At 35.2% G+C, this 24,458-nt stretch overlaps 1 pseudogene; it reads left to right on the forward strand.

Moving 5' to 3' along the window:
• Positions 1–4,784: 4,784 nt before the first annotated feature.
• On the forward strand, positions 4,785–22,192 carry LOC107414565 (uncharacterized; annotated as a pseudogene).
• The last annotated feature ends 2,266 nt before the right edge of the window (positions 22,193–24,458 follow it).

The following is a 24,458-nucleotide window of genomic DNA, read 5'->3' on the forward strand; positions in this document are numbered from 1 at the left end:
TAAGATTACAAAACGTAGCAGGAGCATTTGTGAGGCCAAAAGGCATCACAAGAAACTCGTATGAGCCATACCTTGTTACACAGGCCGTCTTCTGCTCATCACCCTCCGCTATTCGAACCTGCCAATAACCTAACCGCAGATCTAGTTTTGTAAAAACAGAGGCCCTTGACAACCGATCAAACAAGTCTTGTACATTGGGCACAGGATACTTGTTCTTCACTGTGATCTTGTTCAAGGCTCTGTAGTCCACACACATTCTTAATGAACCATCCTGTTTCTTCTGAAACAAAACAGGAGCACCATATGGGGCCTTGGATGGTTGAATGCACCCTGCATCAATCAACTCATCCAACTGTTTCCTCAATTCCACTAATTCCGATGGGGCCATTCGATATGGGGAACGAGCAGGGGGTCTCGTTCCAGGCTCCAATTCGATTTTGTGGTCAAATGTGCGGCGTGGGGGTAGTGTTTTGGGCAACTCAGGAGGCATCACGTCTGCATACTCCTCCAAAACACTGGCCACTGCATCGGGCACCTCCACCACTTGATCAGGTTTAACATCCACCAAAGCCGCAACAAAGGTGTCCACACCCTTCTTCAGTCCGCTCTTCAATTGTAAAGCAGAAATCACCTTCTGCTGCTCCTTTTCTTGTACCTTCCCAGCCAAGGTACATTCAACAAAGCAAGGGGACATGCCACCCGAAATCACCATACCCCGCTTGTAAGGTGTCAAGGTCACTTGAGCATTGAGGAAGAATTCAATGCCCAAAATCATGTCAAAGTCATCCAGAGGGACCACCATGAAACTGCATTCGTCTTCCCAGCCACCCACCTTCAGATTTGCCACCGCCCTGCCACACACCGGCTGTGCAGCCGAGTTGAGGGCTTTGATTCGGCTTGAGTGTTGCACAACACTCAACCCCAAATCTTGAGATCTCCTCTGTGCTACAAAGTTGTGTGTAGCACCAGTATCAACCATAGCCATCACCTCTTTCCCATTGATCCTTGCTGCAACATATAAGAGTCCATGCTGCAGTTTGGATTCTTCGATGATCACCACATTCAGCAACTGAAGAGGGGCCACACGCAAAGGAGCCACTTGACTGCAATCACCACTTGCATCTTCAGCAACCAATGCATTGATTTTCTCCTTCTTTGGACAATCCCGTGCCCTATGGGGACCATTGCAGATAAAACAGCCACCACCACCCTTGGTGCTGTTTTTGGATTTCCCACCGGATTGGTCCACTCTCTTTTCGTATTATTCTAATAAAAAGTATAGGTGAAAATAAAAAGCAACATTATAATGATATATATTTAAAAAAGCAACATTCAAAAAAGTTTATACTTTTTTTACAATTTTTTTTTAAAAAAATATTTAGTTGTTAATTTATTTCCTTGCTCCTAAATTTCTAAAAGCAGTTGTTTTTATGTATAATTTTGTTCATTTTAACTTTTCAAGGACAAATGAAATTCTCAAAAACTAGGCATTATTAATAGCCCTGGAACAAACAAATTAACCCAAAAACTATAATGTCCAGCCAAAACTGAAAAAGAAACTAAAGAGAAAACAGAGAAATTAGAGAGAAAGCAGAGAGAAAAAATATAAAGAGAAATTGGAAGAGGAAAGTATTAAGAGAAAGTGCAAAGACATACTAAAAAGATAGAGCATGAAACTAGAGAGAACAGAAAGAGACTGTAAAGTCAAAAACTGGAGAGAAAAAAAAAATTGAAGTGGGAAAAATAAAGTGGCAAGTAAATAAAGAGATGAATGAATTAAAAAGAGGAAGTTAAGAAATAAAATGAAAAGAGAAATTTTGAAAGAGAAAGAAGATACACAAATAAAATAGAGAAATTAGAGAAAGAAAATAGAGAAAGATGAGAAATTAGAGAAAAAAAAGTAAGAAAGTAAAGTAGATAGCCAAAGTGAGAAAAAATTGAAAGGGAAAATGTGGAGAAGGAATGCAGGGGAAGGAAAAGAAAGCAGAGCACACAAACACACCCACACAGGAAGAAAAGCCCTTGGGCAATCCCCAAGCGGTCTTTTCTCTCCCAGACCAAAAAATTCATCCATTTTTACTCATCCTTCATCCTTGTACAACAATCTGAATCCCTCCTTGTACAACAACAACCACAACCCATTACCACAATTACAACAACAAAGACTGTACTACTTTTCCTTATACAACCATGCAGAACCCCTACCTTTACAATAACCTAAACACTACCAGGAAACATAAATATACAAAGAATCATTTGAAGAAGCTTTCCCATATTCTTCCTTCTCATAAATTGATGGGGCAAAGGATTCAAATGTGCTTCAAATATGCGATGGAGATAAATGAAGAAAGATTTTGTGTACTTCTTTTCCAGTTTCATGTCTAGTTATGCACAATTGATACAATCCTGACATGAAACATAAATAATATTAACACTCAAATTTATACAGATAAAACAAAAATATTAATAATATTAATCTGTCTGCTCATTATTTCACCTTTGGTGAAAAGGATCAAAAAGAAGATCCTGATGATTGTTTCCCAAATCCTTTTTTCCTCTGAAATAGAGCATTATTGGTGTTTGTCATTAATTTTACAGAGAGATTTTAAATAACTGTTTTAAATATTGGCTTTCTGGCAAACATGATATATACATTACAGGCAAAATGATATATCATATGAATCATTCTCAACTTAACAAAATCAAGGAGATAACTATTAACCCAATTTCTTTATTTTTAAAGTTTCCTTTTTTATATTTCCACTAATTTGGTCTTAAAACAGACAGCCTCCCTCATATTTTCTTAAAACAGAGAGCCACCCTCATATATCCAATTGTTTTTATCTTATCAAAATTCTTCAATAACCAGTTTTTTTCATTATTGTTTTTCTATTTATTCTCAGATACGAACAAAGGAGGTTATAAAAAATAAAAGCCAAGGAGAACATCAAATAAACCGAAACCCAGGCAGAAGATCATGAAAGAAAAGCACTTAGATCAATGAAAAAAGGAAAAAAAAAAAAGAAGAAAACAAATAAAACCAATTTCCAAAATCAAAGCAGACTTAAAATTAATTATATGTATACAGACATGTAGTTGAATCTCTATGTATGCATAGAAAATCAAGTAATTCCCAGAAAAATAAGTACCACTAACCTGTCCACACCGTGACGAAAGCCTGTACCAAGGCAATCAACGTCTCAGAAACGCAGGCTCTGTTTCTGATAAACGAGCAACTCCGAGGGACAATGGAATTCCTTATCCACCGCATGCCGAGACCATCCAAGAAACCCCTAAAAAAAAAAAAAAATCGAATTTAACACAAATTCCATATTGAAATAAATGACTGAACCAAAAGACAAACAGATGGCGTGCGTGATAAGAACTTTTTACCTTAGTTTTTACGCCTGTGACGTTGCCTCTGCATTCCCACTCAACGGAGGAGGAGACACGAATCGCTAACATCTCAGGGAGTAGAGGAGGAGGATGTAGAGAGAGGTTGAAGGAGAAGAAGAAGAAGAAGAAGAAGAGAGACTGAAAATTAGAGAGGAGCTTATGCAGCGGCTATATAAAGGGAGAGAATTTCAATTTTGAAATACTAACGGCCTTTTATTTATTTATTTATTTTTTTTAAGCAAAAAATACAACGGCTATTTTATGGGAAATTTAGGCCAGAAGAAGCTTTAGCATGCAACGGCTACTTAGAACGGAGAGAATTTTAGTTTTGAAATTCAACGGCTTTCAGCCAAAAAAAAAAAAAAAAGAAATGCAACGGTTATTCTAAAAAAATAAAATAAAATAAAATACAACGGCTATTTAATGGGAAATTTGGTTTGGTCCTCAAAGATTCATTTTTTTTTTTTTTATAAATTATAAAATATATATAACTTTGGTTAAAAAAGGTGAATATTTTTCCCGGATTAGTTAAAGGGGAATTTGGACCAAAGCCAAATAGGGATGTCAACGGGGCGGGGCAGGGCCGGTTTTTAAAATTCCGTCTCCATCCCCGTGGGGAATTTTACATCCCATCCCAGCGATTTTCCCCGTTTTTTTAGGTGCGGGGCGGGGACGGGGCGGGACGGTTTTTTCCATTTTGTTTTTTAATTGATATTTTTTTAAAAAAATTTATATAAAAAAATTATTTTATGATTAAAATATAAAGAAAATGACTACAATGCAATAAAAATATAATAAAATACATCAAGGAACAAATTTACAATTATAATAAAATACATATTTAGAAAAATAAAAAAAAATAAAAAAGAAAATGATTTTACATAAATAAAATTTTATAAAAAAAATAATAAATAAATAAATAAATATATATATATATATATATATATATATATCGGGGCGGGTTCGGGGCGGGGTTATTATTCCCCGTCCCCGGCCTGTCCCCGACTCGGTTTTTAGGTATTTGCCCCGAGCTCGTCCCGCATCCCCGAAATTTCGGGGAAAAACCGTCCCGTTAAAGGCGGTGCACCGCGGTTTCGGAGATGGGCGAGGCAAATTGACATCCCTAAAGCCAAAGGAGCCCAAAGGGCTGGGCCTCCCAAAAGAAAGCCCAAAAGGCTAAAAGAACTCATAAAAAATATAATATTAAGCAAATGGAAAATGGCTACATCTAACAGTTCAATTCATCAAATAACTAAATTAAAAACCCCAGCGCAAAAATCCATAAATTCAGTACGAATTCCCTCCCATTTTCCAGCTTCTTTCGCTGCCTTTTTTTTTTTTTTGATTAGTGGTTGATTATTTATGAACTTTAGCAGGGTAATTAAAAAATGGTTTCAGACATGGCCATTGAAGATTTGGAATTAGAAAAGGAGGACCCATTTCTCAGATTAACCGAATATGCCAGATCCATAATATACCCTGAAGAAGAAGAAGAGCAAGACCAAGATATGGATTCCAAAATTCGAAATGGACCAGACCCAGCTGGAATTGGATTGCTTCTCGGATCCTCAAGACTTGTACTGCTTATTCCAGTGGTATTACCCCAGCGATTCTTCTCTCCGATATCTCTCAGGTACAAAGCATTTTTTTTTTCTTTTTACTTTAATATTTTTTCAATTTATTCTCTGGCATTTGGTTGCTGAGAAAATTGAAGGAAAAGAAAAAAAATCCAAAGTTTGAACCTTTGTTTTGGGTTTTTGGTGGAAAATGGGGTAAAGGTTGTCAGGACCCGTCCAAGATTCCTCTCCGGAACCCTAGACAAGCCCTGATCCCAGGAAAATACCACCGAACCTTCCAACGGAAAATCCAGCAGCACCTCCCCTAAGGGTAGGACTTACCACAAATTTCCTGCACTGAAAACACGCTTCTATAATCGTCCCCTTATTCCTCCCACATTATTACAAGTTGATTCCACAAATTTACAGCACTTCAAAGGATAACAGCATATCAGTGCATAAATAATAACTACACGTCCAATACAGTATACAGAGCATTATATAAATAAATATGGAATTAATAAAATGACAAATAAGAAAGCAATCCAAGATGAAGAGGAAAAAGGGAAGAAATACTTCTTGGACTTTCGGCAAAGAACTGAGACGTCAGCTCGCCCCAGACGATCAACGTCTCCCAACCTAGACCTATGGGAACGGAATTTAAAAAAATATGAGATGCTAATCATCTCAGTGAGTGACCCTATTTACTGTACAATTATAATACCATGATAATTAAGTAGATAAATAATAATTAATTGGAAATAATATTTTCACTCAAAACCCTTACGATTCTCTCGGTTGGAAAAGTTCCCCTCTTTAAAGCATTTTCACAAAATCCTTTATTCATAATCCCCGAAAACCAAGGAATCAATTTATTCAACTAAATATCAAATAAAATATAATAAATCAAGCATTCCAAATTTATAATTAAAAAGAAATTAATTTATTGAATAATTAAGTAAAGGAAAAATTAAATCAATTTAAAATCCCCATTCAATTAAATAATAAAAACAACATTAATCATATTCTTAATTCTAATGTAATTTCAAAATATTTATTTTAAAATCCCAGTTTTGAAAATCACTTGATGCACCCACTATATACCAGTGGCGCCAACAGTACCCAGCATCCCAAGGTACCGCCAGACAGGAGGTTATAGAAAGAAACCGGCATACGGTCGCGTGGCGTCCCACCGCGCCACTGCAAACAGGCATCCCGGCCATGGAGGGGCGGCCTACCCTCATCCGATGGCTAACACAGGACAACCCCATAAATCACCTGCGCGCTACTCACACCCACCCGCGCGCTAATCACATCCGTGTGCACACTAACCATATCACATATAAACAGAACACCAGTACGTGTATAGTGCATCTAAAAATCATAAATCAATACATCTCAAAATTTCAAATTTTCCATAAATATACTAGGTTTATCCCGTAATTTTTCCACAATTCCTTTATAATCATCGTCATAAATCCATCGCATAAATTTCATAATTTTCAAATCCACCAGCTCTCAGATCCACCAATTTAAATATTCAAATTTTTCTAATAGCATAAATATTTTTGAAATATAATAAATTAAATCACATAACATTCCATGGGCATACTTATAAAAATTGAAGTCACCAACATAAACAAATATTTTCCTTGAAATATTTGAAAATCAAATCATGCCCAAAATAATGTTAAAACCATAAGAATTTCATATATAATTGAATTCCACAATCCTCAATACCATAAAATAATTTTCACATGGCATAAATTTATATAATGCATATTTTCTTTAATCAAAATAAATCCACCAATAATTTCCACAATAAATCAATTAAATATTTGACACATAGAATATAAATTTCAAATATTCAATTCACACAAAATATTCACCAATTTAATTCCCGAAATTAATTTGAAGGTGGGTCACTCACCTTAAGCACGTATATCAATCAAGATTCTTCGCAGGATCGACTCCACTACTCGCACGTGCACCTAAAACATCCAAATACACCAAACCAAATATATTAATATTTTAATCGGGTAACTCCCAAATGGGTACCCAGGGAGCGAACACAAACGACAACCAAAGTTGACGAGTAATATACCGAATCGAAGTTTAAGCGATAAGGATTACAAATCTGGTCTTACTTCCCGGAGATCGGACCGGTGGTGGCCGGAATCTCGCCGGAAAGCTTTCGGGATTCAACTCTTTGATTCTCTCAATTCATCTCGAATTGGTGGAAAAGGACCCCGGATTTGGATTTAGGGGGTCGGAATCAGTGGAGAGGGACCGGCGGTGCAACTGGGTACTCGCCGGAATAGTGATTTCCGGCGAGCCGCTGCGGTCACCGGCAAACGTCGCCGGCGGCGGCGCGTGCGGTGGCCGATGGCCGAGATTTTTGGGGGTTTTGTAGATCAAGGGGAGAGGGTTCCAACGGGACTGGCGGTGAGGCAAATGGAGGCCGGACGGCGAAGAAATCGGGGTTTGAAGGTTTTCGGCGCCTCACCGGAAAATGCTCCGATCCCGGCGCGTCGGAGGTCCGGTGGCCATGAAATTTGGTGGGCAGGCCGGAAATGAGGAGGTGGTGAGGGGTGGCTGGCGCGTGTGGCCTGAAAATGGCCGGAAAGGGGTCAAACAGCGGTCGCCGGCGGTGGAGGGGAAAAATTGTTGTTGAGTTTTGCCGGCTCGATCTGGGCGCGTCCGGCGACCGGTGGTCATGAAATTTTGGAGTTTGGCCCGAAATGGGGAGGCGCTCCCGTCTAGCGGGTGTGTGTAGCAAGGATTGGCCGGAAAAGTCGACGATTCTGTCGGCTGGTCGTCTCTCTCTCTCCCTCTCTCTCTCCTCCCCGTCATTTTTGCCAAATAAAAGCCACCGTGGGTGACACTGTTCACCCACGTGGACCAATCAAGTGTCGACACATGGCGTTACTGTGCACTTAAGCCAGATATAATAAAATATTACGGTATCTGACAAACTTCACACGTCTATAACTTTTTAACCAGATGTCCGATTTAAGTGTGCCGCTAGTCTATGAACTCGTATCGACGAGTACTTTACAACCATACAAAAGTCAAAGCAAAACTTTGCATGAATAAAAAGTCAACTCCGGCATCCCTTGGACAGTTTGGACCTCAACTTGTTTTGCTCATACTTTTCAAACCGTAGCTCCGTTTTCAACATGCTACTGGTCTACGAACTCGTGCCAATGTGTACTTCGTAACGGCACCTCAGTCAACCTAGAATTCTATCCAAGTCAAAAAGTCAACTTTTGACCCATTCGGTCAATAGTCAACGGTTAAAGTCAACGGTCAACGATCACCCTTGGTCAAATTTGAGAAAATTCCGGTGTACTTCGGGACGGGGTGTTACAAAGGTAAAGTTTGAACATTCGTACGTTTGTTTTGGGTTTTTGGTGGAAAATGGATAAAGGTAAAGATTTTAGATTGGCCAAGTTTTATTACTACTAACGGCCAACTGGGGATGTGTGGAATATTGTAGGCATGGAATGAGCAACATAGAGATGAGACTACTAAGGAGAGGCCTGAATGTATCAACCAGTTGAGGAGGAAACAAAGAAGAACGAAGCTTCCAAACACTGTCTTGATTGACTCCATCTAAGAAAAAAATTTCTTGTCTTTGAGTAGTGTTTTGGAATCTATTATTATCGATGCTTAATTGCTCCCAGGTACTCTTTACAAATTTGAAAATCCTCATGGTGTTTTACTTCAAAGGTTTGAACCTTTGTTTTGGGTTTTTGGTGGAAAATGGGGTAAAGGTAAAGTTTGAACATTTGTACCTTTGTTTTAGGTTTTTGGTGGAAAATGGATAAAGGTAAAGATTTTAGATTGGTCAAGTTTTATTACTACTACTAACGGCGAACTGGGGATGTGTGGAATGTTGTAGTCGTGGAGTAAGCAACATAGAGATGGGACTACTAAGGAGAGGCCTGAATGTATCAACCAGTTGAGGAAGAAACAAAGAAGAGCGAAGCTTCCAAACACTGTCTTGATTGACTCCATCTAAGAAAAAAATTTCTTGTCTTTGAGTAGTGTTTTGGAATCTATTATTATCGATGCTTAATTGCTCCCAAGTACTCTTTACAAATTTGAAAAGCCTCATGGTGTTTTACTTCAAAGGAGGCTTCTTATGGCTAGATAAAAAAGCGAAGTGGAATAAATATATTATCCAAAAAATACATTGTTAAAACAGAAAAAAATATATAAAGGTATACAGTTAGATTCTTCTTCTTCATTGGTCCAGTTGATTTCCTTTTCCCTTTAGGTTTTTTCATATGTACTTCTTTTTCTTCTTCTATAAGTGAACTGGAAAGTGAGTTCTGTAAACTCGAAAGTTGATTCATAATCATGCTAGAAACTTATTCAAATTGAAAAAGAAAATTTCCTATGGTTGAATGTGGATATCCTCCTAATGAAAAAAAGTAAAATTCCTTTCTTTCTTTGGTGTGTAATGAAGACCTTTTTTCTCATGTAATTAATTTTTATGGTATGATATCTTCCTAAAGCTTATGTTAATTATCTTGTCAATTGAATAGAAAAACCTGTAAAATATCTTGTAGTATATTTGCTTCTGTGTGCTTGATGACATATCTTATCCTTTAGGTACGGACATCTACTTGCTTACGTTGGGTGATATTTGGAGTTCAAATACTATCGATCTTTATCTCCACCGCAAGTCGGCAAGTGAATACCATGTTGCATCTGTAATAATTCTTACAAGAAATCTTCTACCAAGAATAGCAGGGCCTTTTGTTTCTATTTTTTTTGGCAGATATCACTTGTATTGGCAAAACAAGTTTATGCCATTTTTCATCTTCGTGGTCTTATCAAATGCTCCTTATACTGTTGCTTCTTTTGTATGAGTTTATTATTTTACATACTCTTGATTTGAAATTTTATCTACAACCAAAGATACGATGTTTTGTCTTTAGTAGATACTGTGACTTGGCTGATCCTACAAATGTGATATTGAAGAAAGGAAGGGAAATTCTCCTCACTAGATGCTATCTTTGTACTGCTGCTGAAGGATCTTGTTATCCACGACTTTTGCCAACAGAGTATTTGGTGATTTTGTTGGATGAGGTAAATTTCAAATATGCAGATTGTTTGTTCATTTTCTACTTTGATTCATGGAAAATTCATAAAGTGCTTCAAAGTTGACTAAGCCCCAAGTCGAAGCTTTTGGATTTATATTATAGGTGAAATTGTTCTCAGGCTTATCTGTTTGTTGTTGTTTTCATAGTTTTACATTTGTTAATGTAGGATGAGGATGATGATGCAATGCTGCTAGCGGCTCAGTTTTGTTCAGATTCATTCTCTTCTATTTCTCTCAATAAGGTCAATAGAGGAGTTCCTTATTCATTGTATGCAAGGTAGGATAACTTAGTTTGTTAAATATATGTTTCAAAAGAATACGTGATTGAATAATAAATACTCGAATCATTTTCATACTTTCTAATAAGAGGCAAGGTGATGATTGAATAATTAATAAAAATTAAAATGCTATTATGTATATGCCTTGATCCATAAAGTTATAACCTATCACTTTCGTTTTTACTATTTAGGATTGAATCTATTGGGCCTCTTGAATTTCATGGAAAGATTGGTAGTCTACAGAAGAAACAAATCACTCTTGTTGACAATGATCGTATTAAATTAAAGTTCTTGTTGTGGGGCGAGCAGGTTCTGCTGGCTAATCTTTTCAGGTAATCTTTCAAACACAACTTCTTATCGGGGTCTCCTTTCATATGTTTGTTTTCCTAATTTATTTATCATACAGCATTGGAAGTATGCTTGCGCTCAATAGGCCGTATATTGCAACTTCTCTAGATGATGCAGTTGAAGCAAGTGCTGAAATTTGTCTCAAGTATGGTAATGCAACGCAATTATATTTGGTTCCTTTCGTTCAGCATGAGGAACAAGAAAGCCATGCATCATGATGTAATGTATAGAAAATGATTGTTATTAAAGATATATAATAATTTCTGTGCTACTTAGGTATCTATAACTTTGACGCAAAATCGGTATCAAGGATCAGGACCGATGTGTACAATACATCCCAGTCCACGCCCCAAAGTTTCTCAAGTGTCTTTGCCCTGTGATTTCCAAGGGGTCAATTGACTTCAGTAATTATCCTTTTCAAGTGAGTTTCTGATTCCAGTGTTTTTAATTTTCCTTTTGTTAGGATCAACTGCTATGTGCTTTTAAAGGAATGCATCATTATAATTCTGTTTCTTCTTATATAATTATCAAGTCTTGTTTATAATTATTGTTGATTTTCAGCGTTCATGTGATATTATATGAAACTAGCTGTCTACATCTATATTCACCCTTATATTATATGTTTAGCATCTCTTTTCATTTCATACACAGTGTTTCAAAATTATTTTTTCCCTCAATGGCAACACTTCATAATTGTCATTAGTTATTTATTCTTTGTTTTTAAGGATCTTGAGGGCCATTAAAACGCAATCCCAGCGATGCATCATTAGTGTTACATCCTACTAACATGAGGTCCCTTCTACAATCATTCAAATCTTCTCCTCTGTTTTATTTTCATGCTAATTACTCATCGAAGTTAAAATGGACTTGTGTCAGGACCCGTCCAGAATTCCTCCCCGGAACCCTAGACAAGCCCTGATCCCAGGAAAATACCACCGAACCTTCCAACGGAAAATCCGGCAGCACCTCCCCTAAGGGTAGGACTAACCAAAAATTACCTGCACTGAAAACACACTTCTAAAAACATCCCCTTATTCCTCCCACAATACTACAAATGGTTCCACAAATTTCAGCACTTCAAATAATAACAGCAGCAACCCAGTGCATAAAAAAAAACTACACGTCCAATACAGTATACAGAGCATTGTACAGATAAATGTGGAATTTATACAATGACAGATAAGAAGCAATACAGGATGGAGAGGAAAAAGGGAAGAAATACTTCTTGAACTTCAGCAACGAACTGAGACGGGGACCTAGGGGAACGGAATTTAAGAGTGTGAGATATTAATCATCTCAGTGAGTGACCCTATCTACTGTACAATATAATATCACGGCAATAAGGTAGATAAATAATAATTAATTGGAAATAATAATTTCTCTCAAAACCCTTACAATTCTCTCGGTTGGAAAAGTTCCCCTTTTAAAACCTTTTCACAAAACCCTTTGTTCGTATTCCCCAAAAACCAAGACATCAAATAAATACCAGAAACGGTAATAATTATATTTTTAATTCCAATACAGTTTCAAACATTTTATTTTAAAATCACAGTTCTGAAAATCATTTGATGCACCCACTATATACCAGTGGTGCCAACAGTACCCAGCGTCCCAAGGTACCGCCAGACAGGAGGTTATAGAAAGAAACCGGCATACGGTCGCGTGGCGTCCCACTGCGCCGCTGCTAACCTGGTGTCCCGGCCATGGAGGGGTGGCCTACCCTCATCCGATGGCAACCACAGGACAACCTCATAATATCACCTGCGCGCTAATCATATCCGTGTGCACAATATCCATATCACATATAAATAGAACACCAGTATGTGCATGGTGCATTTAAAAAATCATAAAATCCACATATTGAATTTATATATCAAAACTCACATTTTGTATAAACATAGCGGGTATATTCCATCCGCTTGAACCCGGAAATTCTCTACAATTTCTTTATAATCAACACCATAAATTCCATTATTTTCAAATCCACCAACTCCCAAATCCACCAATTCAAATACTCACATTTTCCCAATAGCATAAATAATTTCTCGAAATATAATAATTAAATCTCACAATATTCCATGGGCATATTTTATAAAAATTGGAGTCACCAACATAAATAAATATTTTCCTTGAAATATTTGGAAATCAAATCATGCCCAATTTAATGTTAAAACCACAAGAATTTCAAAATTCTCAAACCATAAAATAATTTCACATGGCATAAATTTATAGAATGCACATTTTCTTAAATCCAATAAATTCACCAATAATTCCACAATAAATCAATTAAATATTTGGCACATAGAAATTAAATTCCAAATATTCAAACCACACATAATATTCATCAATTTAATTCCCGAAATTAATTTGAAGGTGGGTCACTCATCTGGAGCACGCAATTAAACCATGATCCACCATGGGATCAATTCCATGACTCACCCGTGCTCCTAAAATACAATTCACACACAGTCAAATAAATTAATATTTTAATCGGATAAATAATACCCGGTACCCGGAGGGTCAAACACAAACGTTATCCAAAATTGACAAATAATATGTCTATGGAAAGCTTGTGAGATGAGGATCACATTATCGACCTCCATTGAGTTCAATTCGACCTGCGGTGGCTGGAATTTGGTCGGAAAGATTCGGCCGATTTTGATCCCTTCATATCTTGCAAATCGACGGGAGTTGAGTTAATTGGAGCTCAGAATCGGAATCAGAGGGTCCAAATTAGTGGGAAAGGACCGGTTGCACAACCGGTGGCTGCCGAAAAATGGCCAAACCAGCGACACACCGGCCGCCGGCGTTGGAGGCCGATCTCGGCGCGTCCGTTGGCCACTCGACCGGAGATTTGGCCGCCGGTGTCGCCCAGCTGCGGGCTTTCACGTCGGTCGGCGCGTGAGTGGTTCCGGTGGCCGGAAAATGTGCAGCAAAGGGAGAGAGAGAGACGGTCGGTGGGAAGGAAGGAAGAAAGAAAAAAAGCAAGAAGAAGAAGAAGAAGAAGAAGAAGAAGAAGAAAAGGAATCGGGCCCCCCTGGCCCTTTTTTCCCACGTGGGGAAAAGAAAAGAAAAAGAAAAAATAAAATAAAATAATAAAAATAATTAAATAATTAAATAATATTAATAATATATTATTATTTAAAATAATAATAAAATAATTTGATATTACACATGGTTGACATGTGGCTTCTCAACATGGTGACACATGGTCACCTTCATTAAATCACACGTGGCACATCGTTACACGTTCAAAAATAATATTAAAATAATATGGTGTTTGAAAAACTCTACAGGTTCATAACTTCCAAACCACATGTCCAAATCGGACGTGCCGCTAGTCTACGGACTCGTATCGACGAACACTTCACAACCATGCATGAGTCAAAGCTCAACCTTGCATGAATAAAAAGTCAACTCCGGCACCTCTTGGACAGTTTGGACCTCAACTTGTTTTGCCCATAACTTTCAAACCGTAGCTCCGTTTTCAACGTGCTACTAGTCTACGAACTTGTATCAATGTGTACTTCGTAATGGTACCTCAGTCAGCCTAGAATTCGAACCGAGTCAAAAAGTCAACTTTTGACCCCTTCGATCAACGGTCAACAGTCAACCTCGGTCAACGTGCAAAAATTCCGACATGGCTCGGGACGGGGTGTTACAACTTGGCTACCCTGGATTCAAATATTTTTTATTTTAAAATTTCAATGCAAAGTTGAATTTGTAATTATCATTTTGCCTTTCCATTTGTTTATAATTTAGAATAACTTTTCTTACTCGTGTAAAGTCTTGCAGCCATTTGTTACTGACCTTCAAGACAAGATGATTGGCATTAGCCTCTATGCTGTTGTCACCAATATTATGAAAGAAAGAAGAACCATACAAGCTGTTTTCATTCTGAGAATCCAAGATGCTACTGGAGAAATTTTGGCTAAGCTACATTTTGCCAAATCATGGTATTAATGACAAATTAATTCTGTAGTCTTTTGGTGCATTCCCTCCTGAGATAGTAAATAATGTACTTTTTGGTCCAAAATATCTTTTTCTCAGGTCTCTGGGAAGATAAAGTTGTGGTCTCATAGTGTACATATCTGGCTCGACATGCTCGATGACAAAGCAGAATTGGTGAGAAAGAATTGGTGAGAAAATAAACAATCACTACAAGAAAATCACCCTTTAGCACGAAATTTTTACCGACGAATTAATTTTTTGTCGCTAAAGAGCCCATTACCGGCAAAAAATATTTCTCGGTAAACACCATACTTTTTGCGACGAAAATGCAAAATTGTCGGCAAATGTTACATTTTTACCGACTAAAGTAAAAAAACGTAACATTTACCAACGAAATAAAAATTCGTCGGAAAAACTAAACAATTACCGACGAAATTAAAATTAGTTGGCAAAAAAGGTACCTTTTAGCGGCAATTAAAACTTTTCTCGGCAAAAGATATGTGACTTGTTTCACCTCTTACCAACCAGCAACCAGCAACACAGTTGTTGGTTAAAGTTAAAATTCCGAAATATATATTTTTGAATTATTATTATTATTATTATTTAGTAAATCTATGTATTTTATTTGTTTGTAATTAATATATATTATATATTTAAATTTTGGTTAGGAGGTAGTAAAAAAAAGAAAAAAAAAATTGCCGACAAAATTTTACATACTGCATGCTTTGATTTGGATTTTTAAATTTTTTAACATATAAATTATTTTCTATTCTAGCTTGCATTTATTTTACAATTTTATTGGTAAAAGTTGTAAATTTTTTTTTGGGAAAATTATCATATATTTTTTGTGACATATATGTGTAAATTTTTTATGTTGAAAATTAATTAATTATAATAGTAGATAGTATTATCATTATATGTAACTATATATTTACACACACACACACATATATATATATATATATATTATTAGTTGTAGTATAAGAGTACTCATTATAAGTTAGTTAATTTATATCTCAACTTACAAATAATTTGATCTATGCGAAATATTTTATTTTATTACTGATAATGATAATGGAATAAACATTTGGAAAAATTGTATTTTTTGGGGCAATTCCATATATTTAATTTTTAATTTTTGGTTTAGGTTTTTGACATGTATAAGTAAAATTTTTACGTTAAAAAAATTAAATGTGCTGCTAATTAATAAATAGTATTCTAATTACATAAAACTATATATAAAGTATTATTATTGTTATTAGTAGTAGTAATATTATTTTATAATTCGTAAGATATTTAAATTGTACCAACATATATATAAATAAGCTACTTTTTATCTTAGCTTACAATTAAATTTGCAGTTTCATTACATTCTATGTTGCATTTTAATGGTGGAGAATACGTATATTTGTTACATTCTATGTACTTTATTTCTTAAAAATATTTGTGGATGAAGTATATATTTTGTTTATTTGGTAAATATATTGCTTTTTTATTCTTTTTTGGATGTATTTATAAAAAATTGATATATATTATATATTTTTAATTGTTTGAAACGTTTGCCGACAAAATATATTTTCCTCAGAAAAATTTCTATTTCCGAGAAATTGATAAAATTTGACGATAAGTACTTTGTGTTTTTGGCGTGAATTTTAACATATTTGTAGGCAATAGAATTTTTTTTTTTTTCGCGCCTGCCTGTCCCGCCAGTCCCGCCAGTCCTCATGTGTAAAAATAATCAAAATACTTATTTTTCTCTCCATCTCCGTTGCATCTCCTTCTCCTATCTCTTATTTTTTTTTTTTCTTCTGTCAAAATCATTTTCTAAAGGTTGCATTTCCGTTGCAAACCCACTTTCTTCCCTCAAAACCAGCTGCTTTCTGCATCTCCAGAGGTTGAAGCAAACCCATTTTCTTCTTTGAATCTCACTTTGAATTTCTCTTCGAATTTCTTTCTTTTTTTTTTTTTTTTGGCAGGTGGTGGTCATCAATCGATCTGCTGGTTGCCGTTTAAAGCTGTTCTGGTCCCTGGTTGTTGCCGTTCTGCAGGTTGGTGCTGTTCTGCTTTTTTTTTTTTTTTTTTTTTTTTTTTTTGGGATATTGCTATGAGCCCCTTCTGTTTGGTGATGTAGATAGGATGATATCTAATTTATCTATTTATTTTTTTCACTTTTTGTTTATCAATATGCTTATATTTCGTTGTGAAAGGAAGAGTGCTTGGTCCTGATTTCTGATAATTTGTGGGAGGGGAAGCAGTAAGAGTAAAGGGGGAAAAAAGACCCACGAAAACTTGTGTACAGAAAAACTTAAGTATTTTTAGTTTAAATATATTTTTGAATGGCTCTTGAGCGAGTAAATAAGGTGGGAAAACAGAGTTTCTATGCCTATCAAACCCGAAACATGGCAGTACTTTCATCTACCATAACAGCATCTTCTCTCATTCCTGCTAGACTTGTAACACAAAATCATCATAATCTGCAGCCCTTTTTTTGCTATCCTATTTGGCCTCGGAACGCCTCCAAAATTCGTATCTCTGTTAGGGTCCAAGCTGCAAAACCTCCTGGCCGAGTATGTTGCTTTTCAGTGTTTTTTTTTTTTTTTTTTTTTTCATATATGAACTGGGCTTTCTTTTTTTCTTTATCATATTCAATATTTGCATTATATGGGAGTTAATTAACAAAAGGGTTTCTGTATCTCAGGTGGAAGTGCCAAAAGTAGTGCCAAAATTCAATCCCTCATTTCTTGGATTCACCAAGACTGCTGAAATTTGGAATCCTAGAGCTTGTATGATTGGTCTTGTTGGAATTTTCATTGTAGAATTGGTGGGTTTCAATGTCATTTTTATTTTTATTTTTCTGGTTTTTAGTTACTGAGTAGGCAATCAACAAAGAAGTTTGCTTCATTTTCTAAATATTCAGCATAATTGTGAATGCGTTACTGCTGTTGACAGAACTAGTAATGTTTCAGCTATTTCACATTGGAGATAAAATAAGTTATCCTTCCCCCGCCTTGGTGCTCTTCTGGTGTTATTTGTTTGTTTATTTTTCTTACTAGTAACATTCAAGTATGATTATAGGAATGTGTGCACTGGTTTTTCAAATACTAAAATATCTTTTGGTGTCCTACAATTTTAGGTGGTTTCAGTGAGAAACAAATTTTTGTATGTGCTGTTTCATTTTAAGCTGAAGGGACATGACCCCTCTCTTATTCACAGGCTCACATCTTCGTTGTTAATTCATGTAGAGCACGTTGGAGTAGAAGTGGTTAAGTGTGCTTGTGTTATTGAATGGCCTGAGCTAAAGTTATGGTGCTTTATGTGGTTGATGTAATTAAAAATTGTGAGCTTTTCCACCTTTAGTTTTGGGGAAATCATGTCATGGAATGTATTCATGAGTATCTGGGATCGAGTGATTCTTGACTGCTCCATTTTGTCTTTAGTACTGGTGGTGCATATCATATTACATTAAGGATTTGGTTTTGTGGAGCTTCTCTGTTGGGTAACAAATTTGTTAATATTTCTTCAATTATATATTTTTCTGAAATAGTTGATTAACAATACTACTTACACCTGCTTCTTGTGGAAGTGAAATTATACAAGGTTTTCCGTCCATCATACTTCCATAAATTGTACATCTGCGCTGGTTCGGCTTAAGTATAATGATTGCTTTATGAAGATAAATAAAATGCAATACCGCTATCTATTAGATATAAGGCCAATTAGATATAAGGTTACAACCCTGTGTTACAATGCTTACTGCTTAATCTTGTTGCTCAATCAATCTACCGTGAATTTTACTGACTCTTTCATTGGTGGGTGTTATCATGTGATTAGGCATAGAGAAGTGGACTGGGTATAAGCTTCAAATCTGCAATTATTCGTTCTTGAACCATTTCAAGGCCAGGTATGTATAGTATACAACAATTTTGTTACTTTCCCATGCATGCCATTACTTTGTTGTTCTGTTTCTTTCATGGTTTTGTATTCATTGATTATCCATTTGAAGGCTAAATGAGTTTACAATTATTGGAATTTTCTAGAGGTCTTCTTCTAATCTTATGAGTATCCAAATAGTAATACACTGTCCATTAGCCAAGAAGAAAGTATCAGTGCTTTGATTAGTTGTTTCCTTAGATATCTAAAGTTTACAAAAAAATTATGGTCTAAAAATTAAAAAAAGTTTCTTTAAAAAAATAACAATAATATCAACTGCCTTCATAAATTTGGACAAGTTATACTCAAAATAATAACAATACCAAAATAACAACAATATATATTGTTATCTATATATACATATAACTATATATATAATTATAATATATAGTTACATAAATTTTTCTTTAAAAAATTAACAACAATACCAAAATTTGCAGAAAGTAAAATACATATATTGATAATCAGATACAAAGAAGAAAAGGCCAAAAAACAAAAAATGTAAAACAACTGTTTAAACCTTGGGGAGTTTGTTGATATATTACCCAAACATTAGGGGCTTTGAAAGATACTAACCATTATGGTAATTATGTAATTGCGATTATACCCATTGTGTAGCTAAGGGAATCTAGACGATATATTACCTAGTATTAGGGACATTAGTGTTTTTATTAGTAAGGCATACGAAAGTTCAAAATTTTCTTGCTGTATTACAGTCGAATTTATTAGAATAATCCCTAAATAGAAGGAGTTAAATACATATCAATGGTTTTGTTAGATAATGTTGATATGTATGTATGACAACATGTATATTTTGTCATAGATGTGTATTGAATTATGCTGTGTATGCTTTCAACTACCATTTAATTTTAACCATGCCATATTTTTCATCTATACCCAAATGGGATGGATATATAATTATCGTTGATGTATGAAATAGATGGATAAAAGTTGGATTGGTCTTCCAAATCGAATTTCTAGACAATATGTTGATGGGGTAGCATCACTTATTGAAGTGGCTAAAAACTCTTTGCTGAGGAAACTAGTGGCGTCATAAAAACTCTTTTCTGAGGAAATTATATTCGTCGCTAATATACTCTTTGCCAAGGAAAGTAATAGTGTTGCAAAATATAGCTTTGCCGACGACATGTAATTTTGACGGCAAATAACTTATTGCTGACAAAATAATTTTGTCGCTAATTACATTTTAAGAATATAAAAATATGCTATATTTTTGTAGCCAAAATATTTTACCGACAAGTTTTGGTTTGAGGGAAATAGTTTTTGGCGACGAATTTTGTTTTTGGTCAGCAAAAGGTTTTTTCAAGAAATTATAAAATTCGTCGGTAAAGACAATTGTAGAGGAAGCATAGGCGACAAATTCTTTTTTGTCAGGAAAACATTTACTGATGAAAGTTCAGTTTTTTTAGAACAAAAGCTTTTATCGGTAAAAGCTGAATTTCTTGCAATGAATTTCTAGTTCATGTGTAGTATCCATGTACATGTAACAACCCAATCCATCCGCATGAGATATTGTCCGCTTTGGGCCCAGTTTGCAGGTTTGAAAGGCCTTTCAAAGGAAAAGTATCCATATCCTTTTATAAGGCATGCTTCGTTTTCCTTTTCAACCGATGTGGGATTTCACAATCCACTCTTATTGGGGTCCAGCGTCTTCGTTGGCACACTGATCCAAGTCTGGTTCTGATACTAACTATAATAATCCAGTCCATTCGCATGAGATATTGTTCGTTTTGGGCCCTTGCCCGCACAGTTTTAAAAGACCTCTCATGGATTAGGGGTCCCATCTTTTTACCTACAAATCCTATTGTCCCGAGTAACTAGCTTTGATACCAACTGTAATAGTCCAGTCCACCTGCATGAGATATTGTTCGCTTTAGGCTCAACCAGTATGGTTTTAAAAGGCCTCTCAAGGGAAAAGTATCTACACTCTCTTATAAGGCATGCTTCGTTTTTTTTTTCAACCGATATAGGATCTCACAATACATGTTAGCAACTAGTTTCAACCTTAGCCATCAGCGTTTGCAATCATTTAAGTATTGCATGGTTATTTCCTGACTTGTGTGGCTTTTGTTTGATTTGGCATTTACTCAATTTCAAGAGCAGTTCCACCAAAACATTTCGTAATTTGGTTGATACTTTTACTTGACAGTCTAGAAGCATTATGGTTTGAAAATGATATTGGACCTTTTTTTGTCAACCTCAGTTCCATTCCAGCCTTGCTAAACTCATCCTGTCTTCAAAAGTTGTCAAACCTTTCCAATCTATCTAAACAAACCAGTTGTCCACAGGTATAAATTTCTCATGAGATTTCATTTTGGCTAGTAAATAATAACATATAACTTTTCAAGAGTTAATTCTATGCTTTTTAGGTATTAAATTTTGTATTATTTGTTGACATATTAGTGTTTGCTTCTTTAGCCGTTTATGAACGACAATTAAATGATTCAACAAAACCTTGTTTTCATAACAGTAATTATAACTATAGATGAGCAACGGGCTTGAGTAGTTAGACATGTAGATTGTAATTATCTGGCTGACTGCATAAGAGAAGCATATACCAACAAAAAATGGGACAGTTTTATTATACTATAGAAGCTTTGTTGCATAGAACTACCCTTCTTTCCTTATTTTTCAGAACTTGTTTCTTGTATAATTTGATTAAATCATGATATGGCAATTTTCTTAGTTTATTTTCAAGCTATATGACTTGGATGCTTCTTTTTCTTGGAGGATTGATATGCCATTGTGATTTCATTCCTTGTTGAACCATTTGATAGATACAACTTCAAAGAGATCTTTATTACATATCTTCCCCATGTGTTGACAGATGGTTCGGGTTTGGCTTCAAATGGCACATTGTCATGTCGATACAAGATTTTCACATTCCATCTGTGGTCATTTTGTCAGCAACACAGCTGTTGGAGTTTCAGAATGCAGCTTTGTCATCAAACTTGCGATACTGAAGTCGTTCGAAGTTTCTACCTAAAAATCACTTTTGCAGATGAGGGTGGGAAAGTTTTTGCTCGATCTACTGGTCCAGCTGCAACTGAATTGTTACAAATATCTCCCGACGAATTCTGTGAACTTCGTGAGGTGATTTGTTTAAACTCAAACATAAGGAGACATGTTTAAATTTATTATTACTACTTTAATCCCTGAGAAGCACTTTTGAAGAATTGCACGACATATATAATGTTTTGTTTTTTTGTTCCTAACCATTTAGATGGTTTGAATTTTCAAATAAATTATATCACATTTTTACTTAGTCATTTTTGTGCACTTCTAACAAGTTATCTAGCTGCTTTCTCCTCTAAATCAATCTGTGCAGGTATTGCAGGAACAAGTTATGTATCATCTTCATTAGAGAATGAGTGGTTCATGGTTGCATTAGTTAATTGCAAGAGGCAAGTTCCTGGAGTCAATAATGGCTTTCTACTTGAAGATGATGCAATTTCGTGGGAGATTACCTGTGCATTAAAATGTGAATAGTGTTGAGCTGCTGAAAAGATGTTTTGAATTATCAAAATATACATACATAAATATTTTTTTGGTCGGGAAATTCGAATTCATATTTGTTAAATGAAATTTTGGCAAAGCTACTAGAATGTTCCTACCCGAAGTATTAATATTATATTTACATATATATATATATATATATATATATATATTATGTCATCACAAATCTTTGGCACGATCTTTCCATCTATATGCGGTAGATTATGGATTATTTCCCTCTCTAATTAACATTAATACTTTTATCTGACATTGATCGGCTTTTTGTGTCATTATCATTTATAGTTTTATTTTGGTAAATCATTATCTTTTATAGTTAGATACACTTTATTCTGTTCAGTTAATTGAATGAGATTTATGCCAAAAATGATGAAGACAACAGGCGAAACGTAAGGATTTCGAAGAGTAAATGCAACTGTGTATAAACGAGAAAAAGCTTACTTAGTGAATAGAGAAATTGATAAAGACCATAGGTACTTAAAGAAGTATATATATATATATATATATATAATGTAAAAACATATTTTTAATCCGTTTTCTATCCGGTCAGGATGTCCAGATTATAGCCTATCTCTATATATAAACTATATATATAAATATATAAATATCCATATATGGACAAACAAAAAAAAGTATATGAAAAATGAACATTCATATTCTCAAATTAAACCTTTTTTTTCCCTTAAAAAAAAGGAGTGAGAGTCAAGAGCTAGTTGGTATTACATATTGATATAATTTGTGAAGGCAAAAAGAAATAATGATTTGAGAAAGTATATGAATCGTTAATGTGATACCTTCAATTGCATATGCTATTGTTATAATATGTACTTCTTGATAATGTCTATTTGTGTAACAAGTTTACTTGCGTGCCTTCAATTGCAAATGGTCTTGTTATAATACTTGTTCATCATTATCTATATATGCAATAAGAGAGAGATAATAAAACTTTTATTTTTTATTTTTTTTGTTTTAATGAAAATGTAGGTTTTTTCGGATGTTTTCTAAGATAAGAAGGAACCGCTATAATGACCACGGGCCATACTTTTTTTTTTTCAACCGCAAACAATAACGCCAAAAGAGAAATAGAAAGCCGAAAATCATGATTCCAAAAAGCCCCTTCCTCTCAACAGTGCTTCTCGAGGCTCTACTCTCCCCACTGAATAAGTAAGGCCCCATTAGCCTGGGCGAAGATGGGGATAAGGAATAATGAAGCCCCCTTAGCTCTGCCAGGGGCTGGACAGGGGTTACCTCTGTAAATGTGTAGAGCCAAGTGTAGTGTGGTGTAGTAGTAGGCACTTCTAGGCCCCTTCCCGGCTACTGGATCACTCCAGTGCTTTGGGTATGATAACTGTTGGTCAGTGGCTACCTAAGGAAACTCCGATTCGATGCGCCCCCCCCTGCGGGCTGGGAGGGATCTACTTCATCCCGATCACAAGGAGAGGTTCACCATGATGGGGGTACTTTTTTTTTCCCCTTCCAGAAAGAATGAAATACATAGGGGACCATCCTTTTGTTGTGGCATGCTTCTCAGATTTACGGATTCGCAGGGGGCCTCAGGTACCGCCCTACTTAGTTGACTGACAATGACAAAGGCTTGCGAAACTAAGTAGGGCCTTTTGAATTGAATCTTAAGTAGTCTATCTTCATTTGGAAGCAAATCATTCTATTATTTAGTGGAACAATTTTTGTGTATGTTTTAAACAGTCCTAAAACATTGCATTAGATTATTTATGTTTTGAACAATTTTATGCAAAATAAAATTGTTCATCAAGATTGAAGAATTTCACTAGATAACAATGCTTTTGATATGAATTAATGTAATCAAACAAAAGAGAAATAAATAAAAAAATTATTTTTTATATCGACAAGGTAATTAATACATGATAACAAAAAAAAAACAAAAACAAAAACTCCCCCCTCTATGCTTTCTTTCCTATCTATTTTCTTTTCTCCCATTTCTTTCTCCATTTTCTTTTCTCTCTTCCTACTTTCACTATCTAGTTATCCTCCCCTACCATTTTCCTCTTCTTTCATTCTCTCCCTACTTTTCTTTCAATTTCTCTATTTACTTTGTCTCTCTTCATTGTACAATTTGCATTCTCTTTCCACATTCTCTCTTACTTCTCTAATTGATGTTTCTATATATAAACTCTCCCTTTACATTTTTCTCACATTATTTTTTTTTCCTGCAGTTTCACTACATCCTTTTTTTGCTCTTTTTACTTTTACTTTGCTTTTTAGTTTATCTCTAAACTTTCTATCTTTACTTTATCTCTCTCCACACTTTCATTCTTTGCACTTTCTCTACTTTTACACTTTATCTCTACTCCAAGCTTTCTATCTCTAGCCTAT

Source organism: Ziziphus jujuba, chromosome 8, assembly GCF_031755915.1.
Source record: "Ziziphus jujuba cultivar Dongzao chromosome 8, ASM3175591v1".
Taxonomy (NCBI): domain Eukaryota; kingdom Viridiplantae; phylum Streptophyta; class Magnoliopsida; order Rosales; family Rhamnaceae; genus Ziziphus; species Ziziphus jujuba.